Genomic DNA, 12,807 nt, shown 5'->3' with positions numbered 1-12,807 from the left:
GCAGGTTCCTCACTGAGCAGGGAGCCCAATGCATGGCTTGATCCCAGGACCCCAGAATCATGACCTAAGCCAATGTCAGATGCTTAACCTACTGAGCCACCTAGCCACCCCAATTCTGATGCTTTAAAATAAAAATATATCACACTGTTATTTTGTATTGGATCCTTACTACGTGCTGGATACTCAGCTAAATATTTTTTAACATGCAATATCTTATTTCATTCTTCTAAGACCCCTAGTAAACAGGTTTTATTCTCATCCCCATTTTACAGTCTGGCTTAAGGTTAAAAAATTACTAAGAAGCACATCATGATCTGTATCCAGGTAGCCAAATACCAGAGCTCCCTGACCAGAACAATGCTTCATACTCGGCACTTACTTCTTCAGTAAACTGATTTTGTCTCTTTTCATTTGCTGCTCTCTCTACAAATTTCCAGCAAATGAGTCCATTTTAAAACTGCACTGGAAAAGGAGACAAAAATATAAGTCATTAACATAAAATGTCTGTCTGACCAATAGGTATAAAGTTAAATCATAAAACATTTAGCCTGGAGGCAGTTTATTTATTGGAAATGGTCTTAATCGTGTGAGGTGGGACCTCCAGAGTTTATTAGGTACAAAGTACGAACTAGCATTATAAGGTCCTGTGAGACATCTAGAATTCAACTTCTCGTTTTCTAAAGGCACAAGCACCTTTCTGTTATTAAGGTTCTGTTTTTGAGAATGAGTCACTAACCTGCCAAGTTATCAATTATTTAAGTCAAAGCAATTATGTTACCATCTCTGAATTGAATGTTGCCTCCCTTTTGTAACTCTTACCCACAAAAATTCCATTCATCATTTATATTTCAGGTCCATGGGACAATATCCTGAATGTTCTTTCCAATCATCACAGTTTACTTTGCTCCTTTCCTCTAAAATGTATGTCACTTATTGGTGATACTCACATAGCCTCTAGCATTTGATGCTTTGTTTAGTAACTTTTATATACCATCATTAGATTATAAACTCATGGAGGACAAAAGCACATCTTTGTTTCGTTCGTAGTACTTTCTGCACTGCTCCAGACTCAATACACAATTGTTGAATAAATCATGATTGTTGCTTTTAATCAGCTGCTCTTCTAAGATGCCAGAAAAGGAGTCCATTGTGATATTGAATTAGAAACATACACAAAAGAGCTGCTGCTTCTACAGATAAGAGCCACTAGTTCAAAGCTCCATAGGGAACAGATTCTTTGGAGACAGGAAAAGCCCATTATCAGAAAAACATGACAGGATCCAAAGTTTATGCATGTAGCTATGTGGCAATTTTATACTGTTGAATTTGGGAATTCATTATCATAATTTTGAATAGATGCTGTTTAATGCTTTTTACTTTATCTTGAAGCTATTTGTTCTAGTTCATATTAATTTCTTAAGGCTAAAACTTCATTAAAAAGCAAAAAGCTTGAAAGATTTTTTTGTTTAATGGTTTAAAATCTACAAAACATAGGTGTAGTGTAAAGTAACATAAACAGTTCAGAAGTACATCCTTTTGATATATATCAACCAGCAGGACAAAAAGAATGACTTCTGGAGTTAAAGCCTTATTATAGACAATATATGATATGTGCAAAATATATTGTTTTAGACACTAGTACTTAAGAAATTTCACAGGACAGTAGATAACTTCTTACTAACAGCCTTCTATTAAAGTTTGCTTTTGAGCAGTGCATTAAATAACTGGAAGAAAGGATGAATGTAACTTTTCAAGTCCAGTGCACAGTTTTGCAGTGTTTGCAACAGCAATTGTGAAAGAAAATTACTTCCTGGGAAGAAGGTTAAATTATTCTTTTATGAGGATTTTTATTTTTAAAACATTAACAGACTTTGATGCATTGCACAATTATTTGTTTAAGAGCATTTCTCATTGATCAGAAAGTGTATTATGTTCTTTTTTTGTGGGTTTTGTTAAACATGCTGCAGGGGCAGTCTGTTGAAAAGGTTTCATGTTTTATTTTTAGCATTTATGTAAGCTTCACCATGCTCACTTTCTAATATGATTAGATGGTTGTAAATAAAATGCACTGAAGCAGATACAATCTGATAATAACAATGCAGAGCAACTGGAAAGACTATAATAATAGCGATGAGATTCTCTGGAAAGGCAAAGATAGAAGTACATTTCATCTGAAGTATCGATAACAAAGCAATACTGAAAACATCTGAAACATCATAAAGAGCAGCCTGTGTGCAGAGACCCCTTTCCTAATTTTATGAATTGGTCTCCATTTATTCCTCCAAGCAAGCAGGAATGTACCTTTGGAAAAGCAACGCAATACTTAATCCATTCTGACAGAATTTTTAATGGTGCGTTCTGGTGACAAGAGTGCTCAAACGGCTGTGGTGCCCAGTGAAACAGAGCCTAATTATCTTATTAAACCATTGTAGAAGGCTGTATTTATTTATCAGTGGGAGGTGTGAAAGAAGGGAGAAAAGGAAACTTATTTGGATGAAGGTTATGAAATGTACAGTTTAACTGTCACTATAAAAATAAAATGTGCGTGGGAAACAGGTTTGGAAAAAAATGTGTTGTCATTTTATTCCTTTAAAAAAAATAGCTTAGGTGAGACTACATTTTAACCCATTATTTTTTTTTTGACATTTTAAATGAATTTCTTAAGCAAGTAAGAAAGTAACCGCTTCAATTTCTATTTAAATATTTTAAATTAAATATATATATATATATTTAAAATTATATTTTCAGGAAAGACGTTTTAAGGACATTTTTTATTGCGGTAACTGAGTTCACCAACAAAATCCTTAAATAAAAATTATAGTAACATTTCCTAGGACTAGAATCTTTTGTGGCTTTATCTTTTATATATTATGTTTTATGTGTCTAAGAATAGAACCCTGAGAACTACAAAACTAATGCAAAGTGGCTGCATGCCTGGTCTAAAGATTTCCTAGAACTAATCATTTTAGGTGATTAAACTAAGTTTTTAGTTTGCAAATAGTGAGTGAAGTAAGAAGTAAATGTTTTAAATTCCTCCTGTGTATCAATTATCATAAGTATATTATCCCCCTTACTAGGCTTATACATGTTGGTTGTAGTCTATTTCCTTTTCTTTATTGTATTAACCCCTTATTATATTTGTTGTTGCCTTATCATACTTGTTTCAAGCCTATCATTTTACTCCATTGTTTTCAATTTGGAAAGATATGTTAAAGCCTTCATCATTACAAAACCCAGGATTGGCATCTCTGTTCTGGGAAGGAGTTCTAGGACACCCTTGCCCTTCTTTCCCGGAAACTCACATAGAACCTACATCCACACACACCTCATTTGAAGTTAATGATTCCTTCTTTTTTCTCTTGTGTTCAGTTTTGTCATATTCCTATAGCTTAACTGAACACTGTGGATTCCAAATAATCATTTATTATTTGCTTTCTCTGTTAATTATGAGTTACTTGAGGCTAAGAAATAAGTTAAACTAATCTTTCACCACAACTAAGTTAGCAATGAGGATGCCTTCACATTTGTGAAATAAAGGACTACATAAAAAGACAAAAGGTATATGAGTGCATTTTTAGTATATCACCATACTTTTTAGAGTAACCTCTGCATTTTTGTATCTTTTGTTCTGTACTTCTCTTTCCTTTTCACTAGATAATTATGGCAATGTATTTTTTTATTATGGCAATATTTATTCAGAGTTGTAAACTTCTTTAAACGTATTCCTCCTCTTGTGAAATATGCGGCTACTTTCAATTTTTAAAAAATGTAGTGAGGGCAGCCTGGGTGGCTCCGCGGTTGGGCATCCGCCTGCAGCCCAGGGCGTGATCCTGGAATCCCGGGATCGAGTCCCACATCGGACTCCCCACATGGAGCCTGCTTCTCCCTCTGCCTATGTCTCTACCTCTCTTTCTGTGTGTCTCTCATGAATAAATAATATCTTAAAAAAATACAAATGTAATTAAAGAATAACAATAATAAGTGTAAAGTACTCATTATCACAGGGAATATCTTCTAAAAGTCAATTTATTCAAAAAGACAAAATACATTTGTTTATTTTAGAGATCTGGCATGTTAAATTTCAGCATGTGGTGAATATATATATAATACATCTGTATGTATCCTCTTGAAAATAAATGGCTTAAGATGCAAGGGCAGTCAGGTCTTTAATAGCCCAGGAAACTACCAAAACCTGATGTGCAATTGGAAGCTGATTAATTAACTAATTTTATTTGCATAGCCAAGTTATCTTTCTCTTTTGTTCATCAGATTTATAGTCATTGAATATGTATACAAAATAGGAGTAGTTGTAAGCATTCTTTCCTAAGAGTAACTAAGCATGGATATAAAGGACAACAGTTTAGTTGGGTTGTCAAGTAAGGGTTTTTGAATACTTACCTCAAGGAAGCTTTCTGTACCTACTCAGTTTTTAATTTTCTAAGACATAAACTTAAGGAAAAATCTGTATAATTCTAGATATCATAAAGTTCTCTGAGTCTGGGCCAGAGAAAGGGCTTTGTTCCTTTTGCTATCACTCATATAGATGACTTCAGTCAAGATACCAATCTTTTCTATGCATCATTTCCCTTATGAGTGGTAATAAGACTAAAAAATAGTAACTAATTCATAGATTTTTTAAAAGTAATGAACATCAAGAAATATATAATGCTGACAGACTAAACACTCAAGGAAGAAAAGTGATTATTTTTGTAGATACTTGTTGATAATGTTAATGTTACTGAAAATGATTCACAGATATATAATCAAGCATATATATATATATATATTTTTTTTTTAAGATTTTATTTATCAGTGAGAGACACGGGGCAGGCGGGGGGGAGGGTGGAGAGACACAAGCAGAAGGAGAAGCAGGCTCCATGCAGGGAGCCTGACGCAGATCTTGATCCCGGGCCTCCAGGATCATGCCCCGGGCCAAAGGCAGGTGCTAAACTACTAAGCCACCCAGGGATCCCCAAGCATACATATTTTTACCATTAAACATCAATGAAAAAGATAGAAAACACAATACTGAAATTGAATTGAGCAAAGGAACCTTGTCACTTAAAATTGCAAATCCACCCTTCAATAGATCTGTATGTTGTATCACTTATATAAATATGACCATATAAGCTGATTTAGGACAGAGTATTTAGTATATATAGTTAATGTATTGCTGATGTATAAATTTTAAATGATTAATTTATTATTTCATTCCATTTATAAATTATTTTATGTTCATAAAAATGTTTTAATCATAAATTCAATTTCAAGGATTCCAGCATGTGGGTCTTTACAAAGTTATAATTTATATCTGAATGTATAACATTAATGTGCAAGAAATAGCAAAAATTCAATTCAAGTAGGCACATTCATGTATGTATAGGCTGTTAGTGAAGGTTATTTCTTCTCATGCATAATAATGTTAAATAATCTTTCTCAAAATAACAAAAGGAAAGATTTGCTCAGTTGGGTCTTTTTGCTCATTCATTTCATAATTTGTTGAATTTACACTTAAATGATAGGAATTTGATTTCCCATGAAAAGTGAGAGAGTACATTCATGTAATTATTGACTAATGCTTACAATGCCTCAGTTTGGTTTGATGCCCATGTCCATTAACAAACATATTTTGGTTGATTGCAGCATCTGGAAGAACACTTCGTTATATTAGCTCTTTTCTCCTTTTTCCTTCAGAGAGAATGCAAAAGAAAGAGCATTTCCAAGACATGTTTATATTTCTATGGCGTCAGGAAATACTGATCGCCTCCATTTAACTTAAATAATTAATTATTGATATGTTTTCTTGAACACTGCATTATATGAAATCTACGTATCTAGGGCAACATTCTTTTCTGACTGAACTAGATTTCTATGCATTATGAAATCCAAAATGATTGACAGGAGTCCATATAATAACATAGATTTGTAGTCAGTCTATACAATTGTACTAAGAATAGAAGATGAACCTGGATAAGAACATTGCCTGATTTTTTTAATTACCTACTTTCCTATTTCTATTTGTTATTATTATTGATATTTTATTTTTGGTAGGTAGACAAAAAATTTAGTCCATATTTTTGAGACATACCAAGGTGTGTAGCCATATCAAATCTAAGATGATGGCAAAGATATCCTATTTTCTTATATACCATCTCCCTGAATCTAAGGCAGGGAGAGTGATTTTCAACCTGTTAGCCCACTCTAGAGTAAGAATTCTAGTTTTCTTTTCCCAGAGCTGTGGGAACTGTGTGGCTACCTGAAAGAAAATTGAAATTATTCCCATGAGAAGATGATTTAGGAGGAAATGGCAATGTATATGTTAAACCCTAACAGCAGGAAGAGTCTAGATAGTTATTATGCATATATCTTATCAAAAAGAGAAAAGAAGAATGTGATTATCCAATCTTATTCCACAAATCATATATAATATACATATATGTGTGTGTGTGTGTATAGTATTTCAAAAGAGCTAGCAGAGTACTTTCTGTAGGTTAGATACTGGTTTAAGTACACAAAAGAGCTTTTTGAATCGCAACTACCTAAAAATATATGTGCTTCTTTAGAACCACTCAAAATTTTAATGATGCAATGAATATGTTTTGATGTTAAGATATTAGAACAGATTTAAGGAATGCCTGGGTGACTCAGCAGTTAGGCATCTGCCTATGGCTCAGGGCGTGATCCTGGAGTCCAGGATGGAGTCCCACATGGGGCTCCCTGCATGGAGCCTGCCTCTCCTCTGCCTGTGTCTCTGCTTCTCTCTGTGTCTCTCATGAATAAATAAAATCTTTTTAAAAAATAAGAACAGATTTAATATGTTGTGTTATTTAATGTGTTGTGTTATTGGTGTTCATGTGTACACACACAAACACCTGTTGCTCCCAGCTCAAGCAAAAAAATTAACAATGAAGCTTAGTGGAATCATTGGTTTGTGCCAATGATCAACAAAGTCAATTATGTAAAGGTTAATCTGAGCTATTAATGAGAGATAAAGAGAAAAACTTATAAATCCCAGAACTGGTGTTCTGGCTTTATTATTTATTTTAAATGACCTGTGCCTGACAAGTAAAAGATCATAGAAATTCAGTTGTCCTACAAGAGCTGGCTCTTCGTACACAATTATCCAGCTTATTGAGCAAATTTAGTCCAAGAGAATAAAGTTGACAATTTAGTGGGCATTAAGTTCATTATTTCACCTAAAATGTAAGATCTAATGAAAAGATGATAAAAAAATTCTTCATCAGATCTAGACTGATATATATACTAAGAGGTTTTGTTCAGTTTTAGATACATGAATACAGCAACATAATAGGCCAATCAGAACATTTTAAATAAATTTATGTGGGGGTTCCCATGAAATATGAAGAAAAAAATAAGTCAGATTTGTGTTATCATCTAAATTTTACTCAGATATTAGAGTTCTGGATAACTAGTTTAAAATGTTGATCCTTAAATGTGTTTTAGCATGGGATTTCGGTTTTGGCAGGATTCCAGAATGACATATAGTTTGTAACAAAATATACATCTAAAGAAATCTGGTAGAAAACTGTTAACAATAAATTCACAGCAGTCTGTATCAAGTAGTTTTAGTTTGGCAGTGTCATACTGGGAGATACCTCTTGCCAAAAAATCTTTTGCTAGGTGCTTATGGGGAAAGACGGTGTACTTACAGCATGCAAATTTTGGTACTGATAATAAACTCTACATATGTACTGTGTTTGGTCTTTGTGGGCATCCAAATACACACTTGCCAGAATTTGCCAAGTGCATCTTAACAGTTCTAAAATATTTATTTTAAAGGGATAATCTTGGCTTATGAACACTTATTAATTTTTTCTGAAGTTAAACATTGATTGAGAATAATTGGACAAAAGAAAATACCAATAGGAGGGAAGGGTACTGATATATGTAACTACCAAGAGTAGATTAAACCAGAAAGAGAATACTTAGAGTGCATAGTTTGTGGGAGTGTTGAGATTTATTGTGAAGCTCTATCTCAAATGATTTAGACACATGAAGTCAATGCATAAAAACAGAATCCCTGAAGGATTTTTTTTAATTATGGTTGTTGTATAAAGGAAGAGTCAATGTCGAACTCAGTAAGATCCAGGAGTTGCTGGAAAGATCTAATTAAGAAATTGTTGAAAAACATAGGACAGAAATAAATATAATGGGGATAGCTAGGTAAGAAAGAAAAAGAGGGAAGCTGACTCTCTGACCCTGCACGAAGATGAATATGACAATTTTATAATGGAGACAAATTTAAACTCTAACCTAGAAAAAAATATATTTCTACAATGAATATCCAGCATTGCTTTATGCTGTAGGATTAGAAGATGAGACAGTGTACACTGGGTACTTGGTTTCTAGGGTTACTTTCTTCTTCTGTATTCCAAAAGAAATTTAAAAGCTAAAACGTAAGATATAGATAAATGATTTTGTACTATTCTCTAAACACCTCCAATGTAAGATTCAGAAAATATACCATGAAGCATTGCACATCCCTATTAGTCATGTTATAGTCTTTTGTAGAGGTCATATTTGACCACTTCGATTCACAATGTAATGCAGTAGTAATGAGAATCAATTTAAATTTAAAGAAATGAATAATCTTAAGAGAAAGATTTCAGTTCACAAAGAAATGGATGTAAGCAATGTTTATGGGTTTACATCTCCATTCATAACTAATAGATTATTCATATAATGTTGATAGCTCAAGACTTTCAGATTGTGTAAAAAAGGTTTCAATGTTATATAGGCATATATGCAAATTTATAAAGTTTTTTTGTATTTATATAGACTATTTTGGTAGAAAGTAAATACATAGGGAATCTTTTCTTCTTCTTAAAGATTTTATGTATTTATTCGTGAGAGACACACAGAGAGAAAGGCAGAGACTCAGGCAGAGAGAGAAGCAGGCTCCATGCAGGGAGCCTGATGTGGGACTCCATTCAGGGACTCCAGGATCACACCCTGGGTGAAGGCAGACGCTCAACTGCTGAGCCACCCAGGCATCCCTATATGTAGAAAAAGTAACAAACAGGAAAATAAAACCCTTTAGTTTTGAAGGCCAGAAGGATATTCTCCTAGAAGCCTGTTCTATCACTTGGATGGAATTTAAAGTATACCATTGTATTTAAATATCTCCATACCAACATATACTATATGTTGGCAGATTGAATTTAAATGAATAAATAAATAAATAAACAAACAAACAAATAAATAAATGTAAAGATCCCCATATCATCATTAAGTGCTCTCACATAAGCCTATAAAAATCACACAAAATTCCAGTTCATAATGTCAACACTGAAGTTTAGTTTCTTCATAAGCTCATGAACACCTTTCTACAAACACTCCTATAATTTTTAGCTTCGAGGCAAATCCTTTAACACTTCACACCAGATTTCTGCCACTAAGTCACTTCTGCAAGAACATGTAATAGTTTTTTAACCGTCTACCCAGGGAATGATGATATTAAGATGAGCATGACTGCTCTAGTCAGAGTCGTCTATCCATACCATGGTGTACCTACTGAGCTACTCAAGATGTAGTTTGGCAACTTCAGTACATATCTAAGGCACACCACTAGATCCAGAAATCTGCTATACAGATACTATAAAGCCAACACAGGATTGTGTAACCTGACCCAAGAAGCTGGCTACTTCTGTTATTACCTCATATATTCCTGCTCTAGCAGTTTCATATATTTGTGTAAACTTATCACTTTCTACCATTACAAAAATGTACTAATAAAAACAGCTTTTACAAGTTACTATATATCAAGCTTAATGCTTGATATCTGAAGCGTTTTATAATTATAATCTTCACAATCACCTATGTGGGATGAGTTACTATCCCCAGTTTTTAGCTAAGAAAACTTCAGCTCAGGGAGGTTAAATGATTTGCCTCAGGATACATATCAAATAAGTATCAGCTCTAGAATAAAACTCGGGTCTTCCTCATGCTAAAACAAATAGACCCTCCCCTTTTTTTAACTGTGTCAAAAGCCTAAACACTGTAAAAGTCCTATTCTTCCTTATAGGCTTCAGCACCCAGGGTAATGTTTTAAGTACAGTAAAAAGAAAAAAAAAACAGAAAAAGAAAAAAATTTATGTAAATAAAAGACCATATGATAATTTTATTGAGTCCATATTGATATGGCATAGAAAAATATAGTAGATAGAGGGAGTTTAGATTCTCAACAGCTTAGCTGCTAGATCTCTGAGATGAAACTATTAAAATTGACTTGATGGTGCTTTGCTTATTGTTTTTATGAAAACATAGTCTGGGTTTTAGAATTTTAAAAAAATGTTTCTTAAACATCTTCACTCAATCATGGTACACTGTTAAAGGCTCAAAGAACGAGGTAGTTAATTTTAAAAGATATAAGAGCACTAACTGCAGACATAAAAACCCTTAAGTGCAAATTGATCATAAACCACTAGACTAGGATTTTTAATCACCACTCAATTATTATTAGCCTTACAGAGACTAAGTAGAGTTTATTAAGACCATCCCTGTTTTTCATCCTATAATATTTCAAAAGTATGTATTATTGAAGTCATCATTGCCAGGTTTATGTCCTAGGCAGTATGAGCTCATTTTGGTCACTATAATTGCTATTGCTTTGATCTCTTTGTCTCAGTGAACACAACACAAAAATGTAGATGTTTTTAGATCAAAACTTAACTGGTTTCTGCACAAAGAAAATTAGTAAAATAAAATACTGTTCTAGCATTGACTTTCCAGTATTGAACAAATTTAGTATCTAAAAACATTTTAGCAATATTACACTTATTTTTAAAAGCTATAGTGGTTACATAACTATGCTCCAATGCAAATTTTTTTTTTCTTTTTCATCTGAAAAATATTTTTCATAGTATTTGCAATTTTCCCCATAATTATCACTTTTACTATCAACATGAGATTTCATCATGTGGAACATTAACTTATTTAACCATTCCTACCTTTAAAGTCAGATAGTTCAATATAATGATATTATGATCATTAGTGTGATTTTCAGTTTTTTATTCCATTACAGTACAATAAATAAAATTAAGTAAATAAGTTTGGTTATTGTTAAGATTCTTGCTACTTATATGGCAGGCATTTACATATTCATTTACTCATTTTCTCATTCCTTGTTGAGTGCAAATTATTTGATGGTGCTATTCTTGGGACTGGTGAAATAAAAGATGAATAATACATGATCTCTGAATTCATGAAGTTTCTTCTAGCAAGGGTAGGCAAATCCATAAACAAATATGCAAGGGATAGCCTGAAAACTTTGCATTGTAATTCGGTCCTATATTCCCTTAAGGATACATGTAAAATAGGGAGGATGCATTCATTGTAGGTTGTGGCATGATTCTGCCTTTCCAAACACCTTTAAAGTGCAACCAACGCCGTGATGTCCAAAATGTTTCATTTTATTGTCACCTCCCCTTAAATTATCACGTATATCATGTGGCTTAGTACACGCAATACATCAGCTTAGTGACACACAATGACAGCTTCAATCTTAAAACAGTATGGCAAATATAACTTCCTTTACTTACCCATCCACATGATATTTTATAAGCACATTTACATTGCTTTTTATTTCTCAGTTCTCCATCAAAATATGAGTCCTTGCTCCTAATTTAGTTGCACAGCATGGAATTTTTTTAGGCTTTTTATAACATTTAATTACATGTTATTCTATCCTGAAGTTTAGATTTTAAAGTACTAACACTAACACTCCCACTTATTGAAAAATTGGAAGTCAATCTGACACCATATTAAATTAGTTTAAATTTTAATTGTAATGCATGTTAAACTATTAGCACCATGTTAGATAACAGCTTGGTTCACACATTGCTGTTGATTTTCTTTACTAGCTAAAGTAGAGTTGCCATTTGCCAATAGATTAAAAGCAGTTTATAAGTCATTTAGCCCATAGCTTTAAACACATGCACAATCATTTAAAACATTTTCAAGAGACGTGCATTTATTTCAAATTTTGTGCATAAGGGGAAATTTTCTTAATATTGTATATCAGATTATTTCAATTAAAAATTACACAATTAAAAATTACATGCAGCATGTCACACGCTATAAGCTTACTCAGGGTAATCCCGGAGCTATAACAAAAGTTATAGGACTCAAGCCAAACACAACACTTAACCAAAGGAAGTAAATTTTAAGAGGGAGATTTAAAAAGAGTGAGGAATAAACTAATGAAAGAGAATCATGAGCAAACACAAAGCTATGTACTTATTAGAAGTGATCATTTAATACGGTAAAATTGTATTTTTATGAACTTGGGTTAAAAAAATTAGACAAAATTGCACCTTTGTAAAAATCTACGATACAACTATTTTAATGAAACTGGGGCATTTTAAGTTGTAGTAATGCATAGCTTTTCTCCCAAGTTGGCACAGTGACAGACACCAGGGGAAATGTGGCTGTGTTTTTAAATAGACTCCTAATGTTGAGTGACCTCTGGTACTGAACGTTCTGTGTTTCCTTTCAATGAGAAGGAAGGTTTGTGCATTTTCAAAAACTGACAATTGTCACAAAGGAGCCAAAGAATAGTTATTCTCTGAACCTTGAAAGTGACTTTTGTATGGCATGCAGCAAAATAGAGTGAGCATTTACCTTATGGAACATTTCAGTTTTTCAGGACAAAGCTATATTATTAAGTAGCTAAAAATTTATAAAAATTCAGGGAAGTTTAAATCCATATGCACTCTTGGAAGAGACATTTTATTATAACAAGAAAAATGTGTTGATCTAGAATGGAGTGATTAGGTCATTTGTCAA

This window comes from Canis aureus, chromosome 17, assembly GCF_053574225.1.
Source record: "Canis aureus isolate CA01 chromosome 17, VMU_Caureus_v.1.0, whole genome shotgun sequence".
In the NCBI taxonomy this organism is placed as follows: Eukaryota; Metazoa; Chordata; class Mammalia; order Carnivora; family Canidae; genus Canis; species Canis aureus.
This window is presented reverse-complemented; position numbering follows the sequence as displayed.